Raw genomic sequence first — 24,514 nt, 5'->3', positions numbered from 1 at the left:
ATGTCAGAGATGCCATCAAAACTTGATTGCATATAAAGATGAGATGTTAGCTGGACTGTTTTACAAAATCTTGAGCTGTGCTTTTATTTGCTTTTTGATACTCGATTCCAATTAACTTGAATGCAAGAACGTTCTGTTTGAGTGCCAGGCCTGTGCAGCTGATTTAACAGGGCAAGTATGAGATGAGCTTGGTGCAGTGGAAGTGGGACATTATACAAATAATCTGTGCTGTCTCAGAAACTCTGAAATCTAAAAAGCTGAATCTCTGTATTTTTTTTCTGAGAAGCTGAAAGCATATTTTTTCTGAAGAGACCAACTGCAGTGGATTTCGTGTTAATTTAATGCAATTAAAATTTAAAAAGGATCCTTTATCTGAATATAAAAGAGAGTGCTTTATTGAAGTTGACTCTGAACTCACAATAGGTATATACTTTTAAATCTGGTTTTATGATCATGTTTCATTCAAGTGCTGTTAGACAACAAAGGAATTGTGTTTCCAAAAAAAGGTTGAACAGTACTGATTAGCATTGCAAAGTCTGCATTTAACAAGATTAGTTTTTAAACTAAACCAGTATATTTTAATTTTTTATATGCATGGATTTAACGTACATGGTGAATAACATCTCTTTATAGAATTTTAAGTATTTGAGACTCATTATTGTTTAAAGAAAAGTTGCTGACTTCATCGCAAGTGTAGCCTAGTAAAAATGGGGCCTGGAATAGTAAACTGTTGCAGAGTTGAGGCAGACACTGGTAACCTTCTGACCTCTGACTTTTACTGGAAAATGATATGCAACATAAATTCAGGGGGCCTTTTTTCTTTCAAGTATGTACACATATATATTCCAGTGTTGTTCACAATGCTATAGTTGAAGTGGTGTCAACTTGTTCATTAGAGCCCCTTGCTTTTGGAGCAAACTTTAAATCCATGGAGGTTTTTTAAGGCTAAGAAAGCTGCTTCAGAAATAAGCTTTGAACTAAATTGTGGTGTTTTCAGAGGTTTTTTTGTATTCGTTTAGGGCTGTTCTTTTATTAGACGGATGTGCGTGTGTTTATGCGGATATGTGCGTGGACAAAACAGCTGTGGGGAGGCTTGCCAGAATGCTCCTAGACCGTTGGAAATTGAGCATAGTTCCTGGTGTACTTCTAAAGATTTTCAGACTTTATTTTCTCCAAAATGTGGCATATTTAGTAGTCTGGAGTGCTGGTCGTATCTGATGTCTATTGCCATCCTGCAATAAGTTTCTAGAAACGGGCGTGCTGCAGCCTCAGTCAGGAAGGGTTTTCTTAAGGTTTTTTTTTCTTAAGGGTTTTCTTTTCAAGCCTAAGTCCGATGAAGTATCCACAGAAGGACTTGTCAGTGATGCTTTATTCAGTTCTGAAACTGTTACCCAAACCCCAGTGGTTTATTGGGGCTGGGATTGCTGCCAGTGCTTGATAGAGAACTGTTTTGTGAAGAAGGCTCAGTGCATTAAAACTGTCAAGAAGAGTAACAAAAGTGGGAATTTGATAACTGGAACTCTCAGGTCAAGTTTGGGAAAGAAATTTTGGACAGGAGATCCTGTCCTGGGAGTCTCTGTTACCAAGGCTTGCCTTCAGGCTACTTGACATCTTTGGTAATGGCATTGTTTTTGAGGAACAGGAATATGGTAATGGTAGCAGTGGTCTTGCTGAGCCTTGCTTTATGTCTTGTTTACATGAAATGCTCTGAAGGTTGAGATTGTGGGGGAATCTCATTTGTTTAAGCACATCCATGCCTGTGTGTACACCTTCTGTAAAAAAAAAGCTTCCATAATGTGATTTTAGCGTTTCCCTGCGGGGAAGGAGTGAAAAAATACAACCCTAAAGGACTGAAATGGAAGACAACTAAAAGATAGCAAATATCCTGCCTCTCCCCAACTGCATTGAATTTCCAGATGCTGTGATTTGGTGGCTTTTTCTTCTGTGGCCTGATGTTAGGAGTGTAACATTGTGGTTTAACCCCTGTGTTCACCACTGCTGGGTGCTTTTCTTGGCAGCAGAAGGAGCCAGCATGGCACTGCCATAGCAGCCAGGTTCTGTGGAGGGGTGGCAGCAAAAGGCTGGGGACCCACATGCTCGTGCTTGCAACCATAGGAGTTAACTCGAGATGCATGCGTTGCATGACATATATTCAGTATATTATGGGCTTCCCTATTTTTAGGAGTTTGTAAAAGTTCCTTTTGGTTCCTTCCATCTGTCAAGATCACGTTTGCCATTTAAAAAAAAAAAAGGGGAAAAAAAAAAGCAAATCTGATCACCAGAAATAAAACCTTCAGTAAAACTCTCTAAAATTGTCTGGTTTCAGGTTTTTCTCACAACCTACTTCCCTCGTTGGGGTAGGTAAAAGCACCTTCTGGCCCAGGTTTGCAACCTGTCTGAAAGTATCACAAAGGTGTAAATGTAAGCTTTGCATTTTCGGAGAGGCACAGACTGGAATGCTTAAGCCTTTAGCAAGACTTTTCTCCTTAGTCCTTAACCCAGACTATGTTAAGGTCTATTTTTGGACTTTTTGGAGATTTTTCTTCATTACCTTATTCACTACAAATCTTGCAAAGTGTATTTTTAACCTATCTATGTCCCAGTATAGAACACCCATCAAATGATTGCCTTGGAAATCAGGAGAGATGGTCTTTCCTGTAAATATTTTAAAGTCTTCTTCAATGTCTAAATTTATTTACTTAGTAAATAGTAATAACTCCCAGCTGCTTCGATCTATTGCAGAAATCCATATTTAACTGCTAGGGACCTGTTCTGAGGTCTCGTGCCACTGAACAGCAGGATATGTTATTGCATAGTACGTTGACACAACCTCTTCTAAAGGCTTGGTATTGTGTCATCATAGGGCATAGTTATAGTACAGGAATGCAGAATAATATTATGAAAAAGTTTTCCCGTTGCTCTGAACTTAAGGGGAAAGGCCTTTGGAGGTCTGTCTCCAAATGGTGCTAAGAGATCTGAATTTACATAGTGGAGAATCAATTCACTATATTCTATTTAAAAGAAGAGAAACAAATTCTTATGTACAGGCAGGTGATGCTGAGCTCATGGCAGCACTATTTTATCTTACTTTGTCTTGTAACTTCAAAAGATTGCTGTCTGGGATATTGAGAGATGTGTTTTGTTTGTTTTTCAAATAGTGAGACCAGGAAGATGCTGAACAAAGCCTTGGTACAGTCACTTTTAATCCAGAGTGGAGTTCCTTATTTCCCATGTTTAGCTCTCCTATACAGCTTAAAAGAAAAAGAAAAATAATCCATCAGTGTCACCTTATTTGTGTGTATTGTTTCCCTCTTTTTTTTTTCTCCCCCAAGCCTCAGCCTGCATTCAAAGAATTTTTTTAACCTCCAAATAATTGTTGCTACTTCAAGCCAGGAGTAGAAAGCAGCGATATTTCTTTATAAAACTGTATCAATGGCTGCAATGGTTTATTTTTTTCAGGGTTTTGTAGCAGTTTGAGCAACCTATAGGCAAAAAGGCAATCGGGTTTATTATTGCTGGGAATCTCCAGGCGGTTGTTTGGAGGCTGCAAAGGCAGGCAGCAGAGCTGGGAAGAGGGGGAGAGAAGGGCCACATTATGTTCCAGATGACTGAGCAAGGATTTATATACCAGCTTGCCTTTTTTTTTTTCCCCCTTTTTTTTTGTTTTCCTTTTTTTTTTTTTTAACATGGGAGAAGAAAAGTAATAAGAGCGGGGAGGCATTTGAAGCGGTCAGATGGCCGATGACTAATGGGATAGGTGGGCAGGAGCCCTCGGATTGGGTGTCTTAATGAGCACATTTCGCACCGAGTTTGGGCTGCAGTTCCCCTTCACCTTTGCCCTTTATTGACCGAACTGACACTTCATTTTTCACATACTTCCAATTATGGCTGAGCTTAAGTGTCGCCCTGCCTCTTTTCTTTCTTGCCTATGGATGGCTTGAGAGTGGCTAAGGCCACAGAAGATATTTTAATTTGAAAAACTACCATAGCAAGGCAGGTTTAGGGTGTAACCTGAAACTGCTGTCACTTGGCAGTTTCTCCGATGAAAACAAAAGTTTTAATGTTTCTTGTTTAGCGCTTCACCACCAGTTCCCTCCCTGGTCTGTGGTGATGTGGGGAATTGCTTTGGGAGTGATTGCGTTGGTGAGGGGTGTTTTCCTCCGGATAAACCTGTTCTGGCACTACAGGTGTCATGGGCGGGAGTCACTGAAGTAAAGAGGTAAAACCAAATGAAAAGCAGTGCCGTGCTTGAGCAGTGGCGCCTCTTTCCTTCTCAATGCAGCATCTTCTCAAATGGATTCTTGTGATGTAATGCCCTGCAATGTCCTTTGCTGGACTTTCCCCTTATGGAAAAGAAAAGCATAATCGTGCTTGCACTCCTCAAGCCTTAGGCCAATGTGGATTTTTTGTTTTGGCAATATTTAATGCATGAATGCAGATTTGAGTGTGGCCTGGCTGTGAAGCTTTGAGAAGTGGCTGAAAATTATGCTGGGAGAGGCTGGTAGGATGAAGAGGTGGAAAAATCTGCAGTCACCTCTTTGGTGTACAAGGAGAACCATGACATATCTCCTCCTGCTCAAGCCTGTGTGCATTTCCACGTTGGCTTTTACATGCAGAATCCTTCCAGGGCGGAAATGTCTGTTTGCTTTTGCAGGGCTTAGGGGGTTTTGGAGCATGCGGTTTTCCTACCAAATGTGGATTCTGTCGGAAATAGTTGGAATAAGTTGTGCTCGCATGGGGTGGGTGGGTTTAAGAACAAAATAGCTGCTGTTAGACCTTCACTTCCCAGCAGCACCACTGGATTTTGCGGCGTGGTTTTCACTACTGGCTCTGTCATGTGAAATTTGGGTGAGTAATGAGTGGGCATGTCACCTGTGTGCCACTGGTGATTGCTTTACATTTAAATGCCTGGAGACTATGTTGACAATTATTTACATCCAAACAGAGGGCCCCTAAACCACAGAAGTATTTATCTCAAAAAAAAAAAAAGTATGAAGTATTACCTACTTTATTATGTAGCCCTCTGGCATAGTAATGGCATGGCATATTTTTACTATAATATGGTAATAAAAGAATATGTAAAAGGCAGACAAAGGTTCTGTCTTTTCACTAAGGTGACCCCTGTTACCAAGTAACTGCTTTACTTATGAGCTTATTAAAAACTCAAAAAAAATGAGCTTTTCATACTTCACAGGCATTGATGTGAAAATGAGCTGTCCTACGAGTAGTTTTCTTGATCATTTTTAGAACAATTGATTAGCCAAAGAGCCGCTGTCATTAGTTGACATTGACTGATAGCAATTTGTCACAAGCTCCGAAGGTCAGTCAGGCAGTGGAAGCTTTGGCTTGTCTTTGATTGACCTTTTCTGATGCCATTATCATGCTATCGGTTAGACTGGATGTGACCCTCGATTAGAAAAGACAGGGCATTAGTCAACAGGGGCTGCTCCCTGTGTTTTTTCTGGTGCTTTATGTGTTGTGAATCCTGAATTAAGCGTAATATGCTTGTTTGGAAACGGAGCAGTGTCAGTTTTCTTGCTGAGGCTCTGCCATCCCCTTTTCTTTTCCTTCTTTTCCATCAAGCAGGCAGCGCTCAGTTTGCTTTAAATCAGTGTGAGCACCTGTGCCCTCTTCCTTTGATGTGAGATACAAGATTTAAGCCAGGCCCATATTTATCTGAAACTCTTCCTGTAGGTGCATATTCTTCAGCAGCACCAGCATTAATTATTTTTATCTCCCCAGAATCATGTTGGGTTTTTTTTAACAGTGATTGAGTGGTTGAGGATTATGCTCATAACATGATGTCAATTTATCATTCTGCTCTAAAGCCGGGGGGCGCGAATCTATTTTTTTCCTCCTTCTAGTTTAGGTTTTTGGTTTTTTTGTTTGGTTTTGGGTTTTCTGGTTGGTTTTTTTTTTGCTCTCATCAGCCTGATTCAGCTGTTAAACTTAGATTTCAGCAGTGTTAAGTCTATGTGCCTCAGCTAAGCAGGTCTATACTTCCAGAATGGTGCATGGGAGCAAGTTGTTAGTTAGGAGCGGGTGTCTGTCATGATTTGAGCATTAATCTATTCCTTGTGTCAGGATTTCAGTCATTTGCATTAGCTTAAATGTCTGTCATTAACAGGTGTTTTTCTTTTGGTATGGCAAAGCTAACTTAAATACTTATAAACATTGCTTGTTTTCCCTAAATTGTGGGTAACATCATCGTAAATGAACTCTTTTCCTTGTAACAAACCTTCCTTCTTTCTGTTTGCATTTCAGGGAAAACCTGAATTTCTCTAAGCACCAACTTGTTTTTCAGGTCAACCCCCAGAGATAATAAGCAGTTCAAAACCAGCAAAACCATTTCAGCACGGTTTAATGTGACTTTTAGTCTTTGCTCAGGAAAAACTTCCAGCTGGGAGGGGAGCAGAGAGAGATGACCATGTCAGGATGCAGATCTTTCAGGCTGAGGCTACTGCCATCATTGGCAGAGCAGAAGGAGGGAAAAAGACTTTGGAAACTGTTTACATTTAAAGTGGCTATGGAAATACAAATACTCCTGACTTTCAGCCCATCTGTATGGGAGAATCCATGTGCTGGAGTTTTTTTTTTGCTGTGTTTTTTTTTTTTTTCCTGTTTTCTTGGCAATTTTTTCCTAAGTTCAGAAATGTCTACCCATTAAACATCTGTGTGGCTATGCACAAGCCCATGTATCCATAGATGTGTATATAAGAACATGGCCCTGAGCCTGAACTGAGAGCATCCATTGGCTTTTGCAGCCCCAAAGTGTGTCTGCGCAGAACCAGGTGTCTTGCTGAGGGCAGGGTCTTGAATATGCCAAACAGGAAACAGTGGTGGAAAATAATCACATTGCTGAATCGTTATCTTGGGCTGTTAGCTAAAATACCTGGTGTAGGACTGAAGGGCATCTTGCTTTCCTCCTTGGATGGGGCAGAGGGAGGTTTGGTTTTCTAAGAAGTTGTAGAAATAGATTTGAAGTTTTTAGTGTCCAAGATGCCCCTTCCAAGACTAGTGGAGTTGAGTGTCTTCAAGATGGCTGATAGGAAATTTTTTTTTTTTTTTTGGTTGCTTTATTCAGATATGGTGTTTGTTTTCCAACACACTCTGGATGTTTTCACTTAAGTTGTGGTGGTTCATTGGAGCTAATGAGCTTCCCATATGGCCCCTATTAAAGGCCATCTTAGTATTCCCATCTTAAGGGTTCTATCCCATTTGCTTCTCCAGGTTTTGGTGTCTTCAGCTGAGTCTAGCAATCTCATGTAGGCAGAGTGAGACTTTGTGTGTGTCATTAGCCTCTTTAACTTGGAGATTAAAAAACAGAAGTGATCCTGAGATGTTTATTTTGAGTGACATTTTATCACAAGGAGTATAAACTCATAAATATGCCGTATTTCTGGATTAGTGATGCAACAGGGTGTGCCATTAGGCTGCTTGGCACAAACCAATTTCCTATCTCTCACATGAAAGGCTGGGAGGGGAAAGATGACTAAGGTTGGAGGAGAAGTCTTTAAAATTAGTTGTGTATGGAGAAAGTGGTTATTATTGTCCCATAATACAAGAACTAAGGGCAGGTGTTCATGGCACAGGAGCTGTTCCAGAATGTTGGTAGGTTTAAAACAAACAAAAATGTTTTACGTGTTGGGTTAAATTTATTGCTGCAGAAGAACATTCTGAGGAGGTCAGCAGGGGACAAAAAGAGATTAGACCAATTCATGGAAAAATAGGTTCCTCTGTAGCTATTAAAAACCCTGGTCCAGATGCAACCACTGGCTCAGGAAGCTGCCCAAGTGCTGATTGTCAGAGCGGTGGTGCAGCTGCTTCTGTGTGCCCCCACTTTCCCTAGTGTTTTCCTAAACACCCCTCATTGCTTGTGTGACACACCACCACAAGACTCACTTAATTGGACAGATGTCCTCTAGCTCTTGTGTTCAAATAATTTTTTATAATTCAATTCAGGAAATAAGATAATACATATTTTTGTTTATCCCTTTTTTTTAAAGGCTCTTGCTAATGCTGGCATGCTTTTGTTGGGAAGAAAGTAGACATAGCTTGTATTTTCTTGCCCTTATTACCCCAATGGTGGAAATGTTTTGATGCTATTCATTCAAATTTGACAGGTGATTGCTTCTGTAAATGAATGCACTCAAATCATAATTGTTGCAACAGAATTGTTTGATTACCTGGTGGTAGCCTCTTTCTCTCTGATAGCTTTTGGATCACCTGTTTGCTGAGAGCATTTGACAGTCCTCATGTTTATTACCCAATTGAATGTCAGTAGCAATTGCAGCTAAAGATAAACGAAAATGCAAGTACTTGTTGACCTTGACTTTTTTCCACAAGATATTGGACTTGATGGCTCTATTGCTGTTGAACTGATAAGGGTTATAAACAGTAGTTGAGGGAAAATGTTTTATTCCCAGCGGAAAATACCACTCTGCTGTGGGAAATGGCATCTGACTAGCACTCTTTGCCAAATTTGCTTGGTTCACCTTCATTTAGACTGTGGGAAAATAAAATCCAAATTTCCCCTTTTATGACTTTAATATCTCTACAAACATAAATTCCTGTGATCTTTGTAAAGCTTTTTTGGCAGACTGTGCCAATAAGAGACAGTGAGCACGAGACTTTGCCATGTTTTATGATGTGCTATAATGAGGATTCTCAATTCTTCCTCATTTTTGGGCAGATTTGATAATTACAGGGAGGGAGCAGAGCTTTCTTCTCCTATTCCATGGAAAGCTTAATAAGTCTATAAGTGACAAAGACTGGGAAATGTGTGGCTGTGGGTGGATATTGTCGGAGTGGGGCTGTGCTGGTGGGAGGACAGCCTGGGGATGAAGGCCAAGTTATTGCAGGGATGAAGAGATGGTATTTTCATTGGTCAAGTTTGCACCCACTTCTTCAGGCAAGGTCCCACATGGGGTCCTTTGCAGGTTTTTGGTAGGAGGCAGCTGATCTGGTGCTATGCCTCCCAGCTGTGTTTGGGAAATGGGAGGGAGGGATGAACTCCCTCCTGTACCAATTTTCCTGCTGTAACACCCCATATACATATATATATATATATATATATATATATATATATATATATATATATTTCTAATCTTACTCTAATATGAAACCTGAAAAGAAGACTTCAACGAAAACAGGAAGGAAGCAGGCAATAGGCTTTGAGATCTTTCAGGATGAAAGTCACTGTATAAACATTATATGTAAAAAGCACAAAAGACAGTGGAATTATATTCTTTAAAACATAAGTCCTTCTTGTCTCAGGAACTGCTCTGATAAACTCTGTACAGTATTGTAGGAGCTTGTTAAAGCTCTGAAATGCAGGATTAAGCAGTGCTGTAGCAGTTAGCAGAGTCAGACGAGTAATCTTACTGCATTGTAATTTTTTTTAGGTAAGATTAAGCTGGCATTACATTATATGTTTGTGGGCGAGGGGCCATTCTTCAAGGGATTAATTAATAGGATCAGCACTGTAAGATGCTGACATAATTTTTTCTAGGCACATTGACGCACACAGGCTTTTATCATTGCTATTCTTTTTTATTTAATTTCAATTTTAAATTCATGAATGAGATTGGGACTTTCTCTGGGCAATCAGAGCAGTCTCTGCAGCTTGCAGCAGTGGTGATGTCTGAAGCACCTGTCATCCTATAATTCATCAGGGACCACTTCTCACTGGCCTGGTGACCCACTAGTTGGTGACATGAGAAATACCACAGGGAGATGCCTGATGTCCCTTCTACCCAAGCTGGGCTGGGATCGTAGGGCTGTGACTAAGCAAATGCCTGACACTGCTCTGGCAGGCCTTTGAATGAGGCTGCTGTTGGTAAAGTCTTCCACCTTTCTGCTTTGGCTCTTTAGCCCTGATACCTCCTCCATGTATCCTTTGGTTTGACATGCTTGAACTTGTGCCGCTCAGGCCTGGAAGGTGGGAAAGGACATGGGAGAGCACGGCTGGGCACATGATGTGCAGTGGGAGCAGTGTGACATCAGGATAGGCACTGCTAGCCTGCCTCCTGCTGTGGCTTGGGAACTTCCCCATCATAAGGCAGTACCTCTGGCATCTCATAGCAAATAGATAAGTATTTATATATTTTATATTCAAAACTTATTTATCTATTATAAATATTATGAGTATTTGTTTGTTTGTTTTTCTCTTGAGTATTTTGAATCTCATACAGATTTTTGCAGTTGCTCTTTGATGAAGTGCAATGTGAAAGTGTGGGAAAGAAGAAACAGCATATAAAAAAATAAAAGTACAGTGGGGACACCTCTTCAACTACTTGTCCCTTAGTCTTTTGTTTTCTTGGGGCTGATTCTGCACCATGGGTGAGAGATGGCCCTTGCATCCCCAATACTGCCCGTTGTCTCCAAGTTGTAAGTACATCTTTTGCAGAAGGAGAGAAGACCTACTAGAAGACACCACTTATGCCCTTGGAAAAGACCTAATGGTGGCAGACATACCCTAACTTATTCTGAAATCTTCCCCACTGCTCTGAATAGCAGTGTCACATGGATGCAAGCTAAATATATACTGGAGTCTGTGGTGTCCCGACGGACCTCGAAGAAGGCATATCTTAGCTTTCTCTGGTCAGCAAGTGAAGGTCATGGAAGCAAGGCTTGTAGGATGGAGAGTCTTTTGTTGGTCTCATTGCTGTGCCAAGAGAATCTCCTCCCTTTCTCCCTCCCTGGCACAGCACTGAGGGAGGAACCCCACAGTGGAGTTCCTGCTTGGGGCCCTGGATGATTATAGCACATGCACTGCATCAAATGTCTTCCTAAAGCAGGGGAAAGAGGGAATGAGGTCAGCATTAACTGAACAGCTCCAAGTTAAGTGTCATTTAAAATGGGGTTAAAGTTTCAGGGCACTGTCACATCAGAGTGTAGCAGCTTCTTGCTGGAAGAGCAGGGGATAAATTGCAAGCAAATTACAGCAAGGGGGAAAAGAGACAACAAAGTGGAGTAGAAATGTTGTGTTCATTCTGTACTTCTCCTCCATTCCCCACTTAGCAAAGCATCTATTTATCTCTCCTGTCCTCTCATCCTGCCTGTGGCAATGAGAATGCCCCAGGAGAGGCTTTTGTGCAGGATCCTGCCTGCTTTCTTTTTTTTTTTTGTATCAGTCTGCACTAACCCTGTGCAAATTCTGCATGAGGCCAGCTGTGTAAAAACAAGAACAGTGGTGATGTTAATTCAGTACAACTATTGGATAGACTTGGTATGGCTTTTTATTGTAGTTCTGTAATGGGCTGTAGGAAAGCAGAAGGATGTTCTATTGATGAGCAGGCTGAGCCACAAAATCTTTGAATGTCACTCTATAAATATTTATTGTTTGTGTGTGTGTTTGTTCATATACGTGCTTGGACATGACTACTTCCTACTACACTTTTTTATTCTGTCAACCTGGCAAGAAAGGTGGTAAAACCAACCCTTGTGAAGCACAGGGCATTTTTAGAACCTTTTAGAGCTTTTCAAATTTCTTTTATGAGGAGTGTTGTGCTAAGTTCCTTGGTGTTACAGCTACGAGAAACAAATTAGGAAGCAGTGCTAACATTAGTGTCTCACTACATATTTATCTAGCTAAAAAACCCCTGAGGTGGCCATAATTTACCAGACTGAAGAGCAGAAAGGGCTGGCACAGCCTCCTTATCCAGAAATGTAAAGTGATGACTTGCTTTAATTTAATCCAAAAGTTGTTGGTGACTTCGTTGAATTTAATCCCAATAAATTAACCAGTTAACACTCTGCAGGAAGAACATGCTAGTCATGACATGGGTATATCAGCTCTTCACCACCATTAATTATACTGCATCACTGAAAAGCAGAATATGCATATTATGCAATTTTACAGCATGGCTTTCCATACCTAATATATTAATATAAATTAGAATTGCTTTGTAGAGATGAATTGAAATGCTATGTGTTACCAATATACAAATTTTATTTACAGTTGCAGTTGGTGTATGTGAAATGACAGTATTAGACTTAAAAGTGCCTCTCAAGTTGATAAATGCCAACTTGATACTAAACACATTAATACTCAGTTAAAATTAGCAATCAATTTACTTGGATATTGGAGGTTAGCCAGGGATGGATCTGAAGTTGTATTAGGTATATCGTACTGGTCTGAATACATCATATGCTGTTGCAAAAGCATTGTGCTAATTTTAGCTTACAAAGAGGATGAAGATAAACTGCCTGCTGCTAGTTTGCCATATGCTATCCTGGTGATAATATTCAAGCTGAAAATATTCTGCAGAGAGTCTTATTGTTTCAGTACAAGAAAAGTGGAACAGAGTTAAGCAAATTTCTGCTCTGTAAATGTATACAAAATAATGAAATAAAACAAACCTCAAATGCTGGTAGATGAGATCTGTGAAATTTGTTTTGGGTTTATTGGCTTTCATGGGAGTCAACAATTTATTTTACTATATATTTGATACAATTGTATCCATTTCTCCCATGTAAATCTTAAAATCAATCTAAATAAAAATCGAACTTTGTTCTGGCAGGCAAAAATATAGTCTGAGTTGCTCCTAACTAGTTAAGCCTCCCATCCTTCAAGTTTGGTACAGGAATAAAGGCACTGCTGAGCTGATTTTTCATGAGCTTCTCCCTTTGCTTTGTTTATTTAAAAACACAAAACATATTCTGGTTTCCATATGGGGAGGATTTTGCTTCTGTGTGTTCAGTGAGGAGCATTTGCCTTCTCCATCTGCCCCCGTGGCCAGGAAGGGGGTGTGTGAGGAGGGGTGCCCGGGCCCCTGGGGTTGCAGGGGGGGAAGCTTTGCATTAGCAAGTGGTGAAAAGCTTGACCTTCGAGTGACCTGGGTCAAGCAAACCCCCTGCCGAAGTGTCCCATTTGGACATGGATACCTGTGGGGTGAGGGAAGAGATAAAGAAAGGGGGAGGAAGATAAAGTAATCCCATTGACCTGGGAACTTCTCAGATATTACAAGCGAGGGAACATCAGGAATAATAAAAGAGCGACAATATTTGCCTGCCCCCTGTATCTGTGTAATGTCATTTCCAAAGGGCTGGAGTAGATAATAGCAAATGTGCTTTCAAGTATCAGTTCAATCTCTTGAAGTGATGGGGAGGACTGGATGCCCTGATCTGATGGGTGCTGGAGAGTGTAATACAATCCTCGTCACTGCAGAGAGAATTGTGTAAATGGACAAAGATCTGCTGATTACATCTTTTGCTAAAGTGTTAAGTAAAAGATCTGGCTATAAGAGATGACTAGTCTACTATTGTCTGGTCTTCTGACTTGTTTTTATAGGGGTTTTCACAGGAACAAATACCAATTACCAAAATAAAAGCAAGCGGTGTGGCCCGTCCATATCATGGTAGGACACATGCTCTTGAGTCAGCCTGGGCAGGAAGCTTGGCAGGTCTGTCCCCACCATTGCCATTGCATCTTTATCTCTCTCCTTCATTGTTTGCCACTGAGTGCTTGAAATTCCAGTTTCCAAGTAAAAACTTCCTGTTTCTTGCATTTACATTCAGTTTGGTAAGACATAAATTTAGTTATCTATCAAGGAGGGCTTTATTTTTTTTTCCTCTCTCAAGTAAGGCAAGATAGGAAGAAGAAATTAATTATGATTTGGTGATAAGAGGTAGAATTTTGCATTTTCCCAGATTCTCTGTGGCAGGAAGTGTGAGGTTGTATTCTTGTGATAAGGGGATGGATGGGAGCTAAATTCAGTCTTTCCATCCTGAGTAATTTTAGAAAGAGCCCTGAAGTCCAGATCTTGCTTAGAAACAGAGATGGGCATATTCAGTCTTCATTAGCCATTGTTTCCTTGCTAGACCGTTGCTGCTTGTAAGTTTTTACTGTTCTGTGCAGTATTTAAAGCTAAAAGTGCACATATTCTTGTAGTCATCTCAATCCTGAATTTCCCTCTGGAGAGTTTCTTTCTCTCCATTGACTGTGAAGGGACTCAGGGAGGACTGATCACCTCATTCACTTAGCTTGGCAGTCTGACTTAAATGCTTAGAGTGAGGAGGGATGAAACTGTGCTAAAATTTGGCATTCCTTTAGGGAGAAAATGTTTGCTCTTTGTGGAGAATCAGAATAAAGTGTCTTGTACCACTGAAGATTAGAGGAGTGGGCTCAGATATTTTATCTGTAGGTGAGTTGTCCTCTGCAGCTCCTGAGCACAGTGGTCTGAAAATCTCATGACATTTGTTGTGTTTGCAGACCTGCATGGGTAACTGAAGTGTTCAAAAATCTTGGCGTTCATAGAAAAAAAAATAAATATATATATACTTTAAAAAAAAAAAAATTAGAGGGGGTGTTAGTGTCTGTATTCCCATGCCTAGCTGTCAAGAAGCCAGGATTCCAGCTTTTCCTAACTTCAAGAGGTTGCTTGTTTTATTAGTGCATATGTGGTTTCGTTTGAAGGTTCTCATATGACTGGGAACTGAGGACTTGAATATAAAACGTGATGAATGGAGCTTCTGAAACTGTGTAGCAGTGCTTTGCTCAGCCTCCAACTAAACATCATTGAGGTCTTGCATGAGATGAGAGGCTCCTTGAGGGAAGCCTTGAAGCAAAATCTATTGCTGAGTTGAGGTGGTAGGAATTGCTATATTAAGCTTTGTTGTGCTGTTTGGGCACAGAGTCCTTTGGCACTGGCATTGCATTTGCCCGAACTTCTGTCTATTTTTAAATATAAAATCGGAATTTAACCTACTTCTACTCCAAACTTAGAAGATGTACATTGGTCCATTAAGTGTACTTATAGTCATTCAAAAAGGCTTATTTTTCCACTTCATTTTTGTGGTCGTATTTATAGCAATCCTGACTAGCACATGAGGTAGATGGGTAAGGGGTTAATAATTTTATGCAGAATATTGAACCTCTTATGCCCATTTTGAAGTCCACTTTGTAAGCTGTCCTGAAAAATATCTGTGAATTGTACTCTGTGTCCCCACTGTGCCCCAGAAACATGGAATTTGGTGAAATTCAGGGCTTGCTTCCTTGGAGGCTGCGAGTACAAAGCCTAAGGGTAGTGCTGGAGGTTTGCAGGCGTGGAGGGAGGGTGGGTTACTGGCAGCAGCAGTGTGGGCTTTCATTCAGCACCTTGTCAGTTTGTCTTATCTGGAATCTTGGGGGATGGCTCCCTGGGGTGAACCCAGGGAAGGGAGCTGAGTGAGGTGTTTCCAGGATTGTCCTGGCAGAGGCTTGCTTGTGAGTTGTTCTGCTTGCTCTGCAGGAGTCATAACCAGCACAGATACTTGCAGTTCCTTGGAAAGTTGGGCTTTCCAGCATGTTTTTTGACTGCTCTGAGATTTTGACCTCCTTCTTCGCAACTCATGGAATCTTTGGATATGCACCTGTCATCTTGAGCCTGTCCTTTCATGCTTTTTGGTGAGGTTCATGCGCAGCTTTGAATACGCATGAAGTCTCCTGGGCTGGCAAGGGGTGAGCAAAGGATAGCTTCCCCATGATCTTACAGGCAGTTGCCGTCTCCAGGTCAATATTGCCTTGTTCAGGTCACTGCTGAGATCATATTCATTGCAAATATGGTGCTTATGTCAAAGTATCTCCCTTAGAAACTGTTAAGTATAGGTGAAAATGCTTTTCAGCTGAACTTTCAATTTCAACCTATGATTATAGATGAAAATCTGCTTCCTCATCTGCCTCAGCCACAAATCGCGGTGCAGCTGGTCAGGCATTTAAAATGACAGAATTCAGAGTTGCTTTGCATAGAAACCAGCATCACGATTAGCAATGGTTCAGAAGCTGGCATTGTTGGCAACTGCTCAGATGATTTGCAGGTATTTATGAAAGCCTTTTCCAGTCTCAAGAGAATCAGCTGTTTTGGCATCAGTGAGTATTGTTCCAGAATTGTGATGGGAAAGAGTGCAGATCTGTGACTCTGATTGCTTTTCTGCCTGATAAGCCTTGGTGACTCAGTCTTCAGGCTGAGACACTTGCCTGCAGGTCCTAAGGCATCAGCCATACAGCAAAAGTTGTGTATGGAGGAAGAGAGCAGCTAACACGTGTGGGATCTCAGCACCTCAGGACTGAGGTGCCGAGCCACCGAGACCACCCTTGGGGGGCTCGGGAGTCCTGGAATGTTGCCAGAAGTGTCTGGTGGCTGGACTTTGATCCTACACGGGAGACGACACCTGTATGAGGATAGGAGGATTCCACCGGGGTGAATGGTGAAGGGATTAGTTAATTAGAGGGTGAGACACAGGGTTTAGGATTTCTGTACAGGGGGGTTTAGAGAAGTAAGATGGAGGAATTGGGGCGTGTCCTGTCCTTCTTCTTCTCCTCCATCTTCTGTGGTGATGGTGGCACTTTGGGATTGGTCATTACTAAAAGTGCACCGGACAATAAGGGTGAAAGGTATTGGGGAAAAATGATAAATATTGTACACGTAACTTTGGGTATAAAGATAGGTGACTGTCCGGAGGGCGGGACAGTGTGCTCATGGCTGGCTGCTGAGCAGACCTCTGTCGGGCCGAAAGAAAATCTTTTAGATAAACAATTAATAAACATAGAGACCGAAAGAAGAACTGAAGCCTCTTCTCGTCCTTTGATACGCGGGCTGCCCCAAGGCCACTCCAGGCCTTCCCAGGCCCTCCAAACAGCCGAAAACTGGACAAACACGCTGTTGGAAAACTGTGTTTTCTCAACATGCAATGAGTTTATTAGAAGAGACGCATTCAGAGTGGATGCAAGAAATACTATTTACTAGGATTTATTTGAGTGCTCCAGGATAATTTGAACACAGGTTTTCAGAGATTTTCTTTCTTTTTACACACATCTAAGAACAACTCTAATATGTATGTATATTACAAAGCTGTCCTGACCTTCATCAAAATAGTCTGCTAATGTTTTGCCTGCCTTGCAGTATGAAAGAACCACTCTGATTCATATTTTTAAGGGATGTTATTCTGACCTCAAAACCTGATACTTCCTTAGCCAGTGCCAGAAAGCCCTTTCTGTGGTTGTAGTCCCCATCTTTTCAGCAATTAAGACTCAGGTGGCATCAGAACAACAAGTGATTTTAATAGCCACTTCAGGCACCTCCGTTTTGGAGAGGAAGCATGCAGAGCTTCTGCAGAGCCTCAGAGCTCTGCGGTGTGACCTCGAGTGACCAGACGCAAAAACCAGCGCAACTCCTGAACGGAAAGGTCTGCATCATCCAAACTGTGCTGACTCTTGTCCAAGAACACACTGTTTACCTGTTCCTTCCAAACTGGTCAATTTTCTGAAAGGCTGAGATCTGGTGTTGGGGGATTTTTTACTTAGCGCAGCTTGGCTGGTTTTCACAGAGCTGCTCTTCACTAGCTTGTAGATGTATGTTGGGGATTATGTTTTCTGTTTTGATGATTGAAGCTGAACATTCCCACAGTTGACTTAAATTTAGTGCCTCTTTCATGTCTGAAAGTAGTTGTATGTTCATTTGCAAGTGTGCAGGCTGACCATTCCAATCAAAAGCAACAAGACTAACCAGTTAACTCCAAAATGCATCTTGCTGAAGGCAATGTCTGAAAACACGTTGCCATGAGCGTGAAGCAGCCATGCTTCTGTCTGTCCCTTGAGATGTGTACCCAGACCTTAATGAAGGGCGGGGTTTTCCTTTTTCCAATAAATAGATTTTGTTTGGAAAGGTGAGAGGCAGAAAGAGAGAATGTATTTTCACAGTCCTAAATAAAAGGCTATTTATGCCTAATACATTGGCAGGATTATTCCAGAGTAATTTGTCCACGAGAAAGTATGATCCTTGTGTCACTGCCAAGGTCAGAGAGACCTATGGTGATCTGCAGAGTAAGTTCAGGTCACTCAAGTTAAATCTGCCCAGGGGCTGACTTAGCTCATGCACCACATTTTTTCCAAGATTAATAAAAGCAAACATCTTCTGTAGATGAAGACAGAGCTAAAACTGTGGTCAGCTCTCTCCCTGGAGCCAAGGTCTCCTGCTTTTCCGTTCTCCTTTCCAGGTTGTTCCTTTCATTTCCTTTCCATTCTTCTCTTTTCCTGGCGTTTACAGGATGCTTAGAAAAGTCTGTCTTTTCCTTTATGAGGCAAGCGATGCCTATAAAACCTTCCCTGATATCTGCATGGACAGGAAGGACATGGGGACGTTGCTGGTGTTTGACCTGGAGCAGTGTTGGCTTCTGTGTGTGTGTGGTGTGTCCTTGCACATCAGCTGAGAAGCACATCCTGAAAGCTGAAGTGAAAAAGATGGGGTGCACAGCAGAAATACATTTCTTGTTAGCCTCAGCTGGGAGGGTACCATCTGAACAGGATGTTTGGCAGTCAGGAAGGTGAAGTTGGTGATTTTGTAGGCACTGCAAGCCTGCCTCAGGAGGAGATATATGGAGTGGTGAGCTGGGCAGGTAAGAGTCCTCTTCCACCACTGTGGGTGGAAGGGCCAAGGCAAGGTCCTCAGCCCTTTCAACAAGGATGTGGTTGTTTCATCAGAAAAGCAAGATTCTTCTTCCTTGTGGTCTATACCTGCCATGGGGAAGCTGATGCCTGTGGTTTCAGCCTGCTAGAACCTGAGGTTTTCTTTAGCTTCCTTGGTTATTCATTCATGTCATTCAAGTACATAAAATAACTGAAAGTTTTTGCTTTCTACACATTTCTACTGCTGTTGCTCTTAGAGATAATGACAAATGCTGTGAGTTGAAAAAGACACCAGAAATAATTTTGGCTTACTTTTTGAAGGATGTAAACATTTTGTTTATTTTTTCTTAAGATATGGATGGCTTTTTGCTATGACCCAGCTTTGCTTTGACATTTCTGTGGGATTTTGGTTAAACACTCTTGTGGAGTCAAAGAGGTGAGCTGGATATGGCTGAGTTAACTCCTTCCTATCATTCATCTCTCTCAGCTGGAACTGATGCCATGAGATGTAGTGACATAAATAATAATCAAATTCTGGGGTGCACCAGAAGCTTGTCCCTTTCCTCCTATCAGCTTGCCTATTCAAAGTAATTCTAGGCAGGTAATATCTAGAAATACGTAGTGATGGAAAATGAAAGGAAAAAATAGGATGAACAGGCACCTGCAGGTGATATTCAGGGAAAGTTTTTAAGTGTCCAGCATTGATCTGACTTTTCTTTCACCTTCATTGTGTGTTTTGGACTCTAACATCTGTTTGTTCCTGGATGATTTGCATTTGGATTTGTTGTCCGTTTGTTTTAATTTGGAAAAAATCCACACCTTAAACTGTAGCTGCACTGTAAATCAAACATCAAAACACCAGAAGCTGTGATCAAGTCGTAGGAAGCCAAAAACATAGCAGTGTCATGAATACATTAAGTTGGAGCCTGAGGGGATGTACTAACTTAGTAGGACTGAAGTTCCTGAAAGGACTGTCACTGCCTGTGTACCCCTAGGTAGGGACCATTGGGGAACTCAGGACCTGAGCCCGGTGGCCAGTGGCCAGCCACAAGCAGCAGAGACAAGACCATCTTCCCATCACTGTTATTTCTCTCAAGGGCTCTCCAAGCCCTCTGAATTTTTAGGCTCTGCCATGGGGGCTGGGTTCACACCAGCCACCTGGATGCACCATGACCTGCCCCTCAGTGCCACCCCACCTCCACAAACCCAAGGAATATTTAGGGGAAAAGTGCTTGCAGTGGAAGAAGAGTTAGTGGCCTGATCGCCATGGTAGTCATTGCTTGATCCCTGTCATCCTTTAGAGCCACAGAATCTAGGCAGAGCAGAGGGCAGCAGGAGCTGTGTGAGTGGCAGCAGTGTGCCTGTTTGCTGGCCATCAGACCCAGTGTAACCATGCCTTCACATTAAAGCCTGCTTCAGCATTGATTTTTCCTATTATGCCTTAAGTGCTACCTCATCACAGCAAATCTGCTTTTTCAGCTGGGAGAGGAGCAGTAGTGGAAGAAAATTTTATGTGAGCGTAGCTCTGCCAAATTTGCTCCTTTTGGCTTCTCACCCCCTTCCCGAGGAGCAGCCTCCCACTGTTGTGACAGATACTCCAGAGGAACCACCTTTTGCTGGAGAAACAAGAACAGTGGAGTTAGGATGCTGGATAGCAAGGAGCAGTGGGGAAAAACATTAATTCTGTGTACGCCCTTCCCTTGAAAGGTCTGGTAGAGGGACGCATGTTTTATAATTCAGGTGTTTTTCCTGAGTTCATTATGTGCATGGTAGCATAAAATTTTGTCTTTGGGGGGCAAAGCAGGCTGCTTCTGAGCATCCCAAACAGAGCTAGAACAGGATGAGAGGAGGTAATTTATGGTGTAGTCCAAATGCCATCCATTCAGTTCATGATTGCAAATGTTTCTTATAGTTCCTTAGAAAACAGGAGTATAATTGTTTTGGATCCAACTCTTGCCTCATTCATATGAAGCCCAGGCGCTAGAAGATTCACAATCCCTGATGTTCTGAGCCTCTCTGCCCAGTAGTTTAGGCCAGCAGGCATGTGGACCTCAAAGACAGCTTCTGGAAGTTGAGGTTCTTCTGAGTGGACATGGCCAAACCTCTTCCCTGCCCTCTTCTCCATAACTGTGAGATACAGGGTAATGCAGTGGGAATTATCAGGTTGCCTCATGAAGGTTTTTGGAGTAATACTCCATAACAAACCTAAATTATCTTCCTTTTGCTTAAAGTACAAGGAAATAATTAATTTGTGTCTTGGGTTTAAAGCCAGATGTTTTTTCACTGGCTGCCCAGTCGGCAGGGTTCAGGGGCTGGGATTTGCTGGAGCAAGTGGATCTTTATGAGGCTGTATGACATGATGGTTGGTTTTTAGCAGTGGCAGTGGAGATGTTGTTACTGTCAAAAGAGGAAAGGTAGATGAGGTGGAGACATTTTATTCTTATCACTTCTAGAGCTGCGTTTTGCAGCTGCAAAGTGGCAATATATGTCACTGTATGTGGGGAAATAAGGGTATGTGATGCAGCCATGGCATTCAAAGTGAAGTTCAATGTTTGTTTTCTTTCGTTTGTGTCTTGGTTTTTATTGTCAAATGATGTAACTGATGGACTAGGGACAGGGAAAGTTTTTTGGCTTTGATGCTACTTTAAAGTGGATGGCAGTAGAAGAAAATACATTGTGTATCCACAAGAACTTTTTTACTTGACACAAAGCACATGGCAACTTCCAATGGAAAATATCTCACGTGGGTTTCGTAGATCATGAATTCTGACTTGCCTGAGCTGCAGTTAGACTGACCTTCTCCTGTTCATTATGGCTGGGTGACTCTGGTGGCTTAGGGGATCCAGCTCTGCAAAAGAGGAATTGGGGCAAACAGTATCTGAGCTATAGTTCCTGCAGTGCAAACTGCAGCTTGGGCCAGCACTGATTGGTCTCGCACTACCCAAAGTAAAATGCTTTTGTTTGGTTCAACAATCCTAAGTATTTTGGCTTGTCTTGCCCAACATTTTTTTTAACTATTTTCAATAGAACAACCTCATTTTGAATTATTTGGACAGTGTCAAGGTTCTGGCTCATATTTTCTGTTGTAAAACTGGAAATCTACAGTGTCTTCTCTTGAGCAGGCATCCTCTGGAGTAGGCATGTAGGCAGGGCACAAGGCAATTTAGCTATGTTTAGGGAAGGAAGCCTACTTAAATGCTCCACATAATAAACTGTTTCTACAGATAACACATCCCTTAGTTTATACATAATATGCTTCTGAACTTAGCTTTGAGCCTCTTATAGCTGCTTGTGCTCAGTCCAAGAGTCAAGTGTCTTAGGAGCTGGATAAACACAAAGATAGAGCCAGTTGTTAAGGAGCTGTAGAGATTTACAGAAGTTGACCTCATGGCCATTTGGGGCATTACTTGGGCGTATTTCCCCCATGGTGGAGCTGTCCTGTGCTCCTGCTGCTTCTTGTGCTCCTGCTTTACAAGGAAGTAAGTCGGATGGAATCCAGTGGTGGATTTACCCGTGTCTCAGTTGTGTGTAGTTGACTTTTCATGGAGAATGCAACTGATGGGACTAGTTCTCCTGATGAGGTTGGAGAGGATAGATTTTGTAAAAAAGACCTGTATTTGAACAAAGAAAGGAAAAGCAGCTTTTCCCAAGAAGTTGTGGAACCATCATGGTGGCTTTTAAGTTAGGGGAAAAAACTCCCCAACTTTTTAAGCTTTTTACCATTCTTGGTTAAAGCAGGATGTTTTTCTGTTTAGCCAGATACTTTTATGTAGGGTATTTGCTTCCAACTGCTCAAAAGTAAACTTCAGTTGCTGGCAGCAGAAAGTTGTTTGCTTCCCATACAATGAGTTGCTTTCTTTTTAGTATTTCATTTGGTGATGCACAGCTCCAGAAATATGGCACAACTTACCCATAATAATGTAGTTTTTTTGAACCTCATTAAGAAGTGCTACCTGGTGCAAGAGAAGAGGTTTCCTTCACTTCAGCTATAAAAAGCTGCCAAAGAAATGAAAATGAGTAAAATCTGTGGGTTTCCCCCACTATTTGTGAATGCTGTTTTTACTCTTTGCGTAGACAACTGATTTGCTCATTGCTTGCATGAAGGGTATTTAAGTAAAAAAAAAATTGAGTTCCTAGAGAAAGGTGTTCTCGTCTCTGAAGAACAAAGTACAATGGTTTAAGGAAAAACTTTGGAAGTTTGTGAAATGCCACAGTGTAATTTATACTTTTCCAGGTTTTACTATTTGTGAATATTTGTGTAGGATATTTTTGCAACTTTGTCCTTTAGCATCTTGTAAATATGGATGCTATCTGTTACTGACAACTTCCCACTGTTTATGTCATGATCTGAATCCTTGCATGAAACATGCACTGCATCTCCTTAAGAGATTTATGCATACTCAGGCACGTGGTATTTGTTCCTTGCTAATCCTCATTTCCAACCTTGTTGTTCCTCATTAACTTTTTATTAAGTATATTTGAGGAGGCTTTCTCCTAAAGGAATATGAAAAAAAAAGGTCCCTCATCAACACCATTTTTCAAATTCACAAGCAGAGCTACATCATCATAGTAAATTATTTTTTGGGCATTCTGTAGGCCACTCTGTGCTGAGGTGATTGCCATTGACCTCAGGAGCTCCAGGAGTGGGTGCTTCTTCACATCTGACAAACCATGGATCCAAAATAATAGAAAATGCTTTTCCCAGTAAAGAAATTCCATAGTTATTTTATGTTTTCTGAAGTACCTTTTTTTGGTAGTCCCATTCTCATGCTTTGCTTGGGCATTGGCAGATTGAGAGCCATCAGTGAATTAATGTTACATATGCAATATATGCATGTCTGTTTAAATTTTAAAATTACATGTTTTGAGGAAATATTCTAAACTTAATGGCCTTTTAATGTTAAAATTTGTGTTTCTCCTCAATGGATAGGTACAGCTTGGTTTAGCAGCTGGGCACATACCCACAGACTCTGTCAGTGCCTTCCAGCTCTCTCCTGGCATACGTGAGCACTCAGCCCCTGTGCTGCTCAGCTTGCCTTTTTAGCCACCTTGCTCTAGGGAGGAATGATACTTCCTGAGTAGTGAACTTGTCCTTCAGTACTTGTGGACATGAATAATAGCTGCACTGACTCATGTCAGAGTCATTTGGGTGTGACTTCTGCTCACCACATTCCTGTGCCAAGTTGGTTGTGTCTGAAACAAATTGAAAAATATATACGTATAAAGAAATTTCCACATTCTTTGGTTGCCCAAAGAATCTGTTCAAAGCTGGTGGTCTGAAATGATCTTTGTTCTATTTCCTGTGAACATATTCCCTCTCTTGCTTCACAGAAAAGTTTGTTGCATCTGTGGACCTGCTTTTTTTGAGAATTTATAATTTTGTACCTCATAGGAAAATGTCACACATAAGCCTGGTTTGCTCCATAAAAAGTTGTCATGGTGGATGTGTGGGTAAACTGGAGTTTTGTTTCTGTAAGGGATAACACAGGTAAAGCTGTGGAAATCACAGTAGTTACTCTAAATTAGTATATGACACAGAAGAAAGGTTAAGGAAAGCAATTTTGCCACTTACAGTCTCTCTAGTACATTATGTTGTTTGAAGCTAATGAATCTTCCTTTCCACTTACTTGGAAAGGTTACTGAAAAGTTTTTGGTTCTTAGAATATTTAAAAGAGAAAGGAACCAACAGAGCTGTGGATGGACAGCTAAACATGGATGGACAGTGAGCAGTTAAATACTTAGCTTTGGCAGTTTAAGATTTCTCATGCTACAGAAGCAGGAATTTGAGGAACTTGCATTTAAATGATTGCAAAAAATTATTATAGAATTAGGGGAAAAAAAAAGACAATACTGAAAAGACCCTGAATTTTGGGCCATCATGTTAGATGTTTCAGTTCATAGCACTGAATGCATTATAAATCTATTACAGAAGTCAACAGGTTTTGTCCAAACACAGTGTATATTTAAATTATATTAGCTCATGAAATACAAAAGTAAATGCAAACTGTGAAGTTTTTCTAGGAGGCAGAAACTGTTTTTAACAGGAGACATTTGGACACATACAAATAAGTTGAACATAAGGAGCTTTTAGTCAGTCCACATAAAAGTTGCTCCAGGCCTTTCCTAGGG

At 41.3% G+C, this 24,514-nt stretch overlaps 1 protein-coding gene across 6 annotated transcripts in view; it reads left to right on the top strand.

The window, feature by feature from the left end:
* Positions 1-24,514, top strand: part of MEIS1 (Meis homeobox 1) — a 109,231-nt gene that overhangs the window by 28,747 nt on the left and 55,970 nt on the right. The gene's annotated exons all lie outside the window — the stretch shown is intronic.

Source organism: Zonotrichia leucophrys, chromosome 3, assembly GCF_028769735.1.
Source record: "Zonotrichia leucophrys gambelii isolate GWCS_2022_RI chromosome 3, RI_Zleu_2.0, whole genome shotgun sequence".
Taxonomy (NCBI): domain Eukaryota; kingdom Metazoa; phylum Chordata; class Aves; order Passeriformes; family Passerellidae; genus Zonotrichia; species Zonotrichia leucophrys.
Note: the sequence above shows the minus strand (reverse complement) of the source record. Positions and strands in the feature narration are given on the sequence as shown.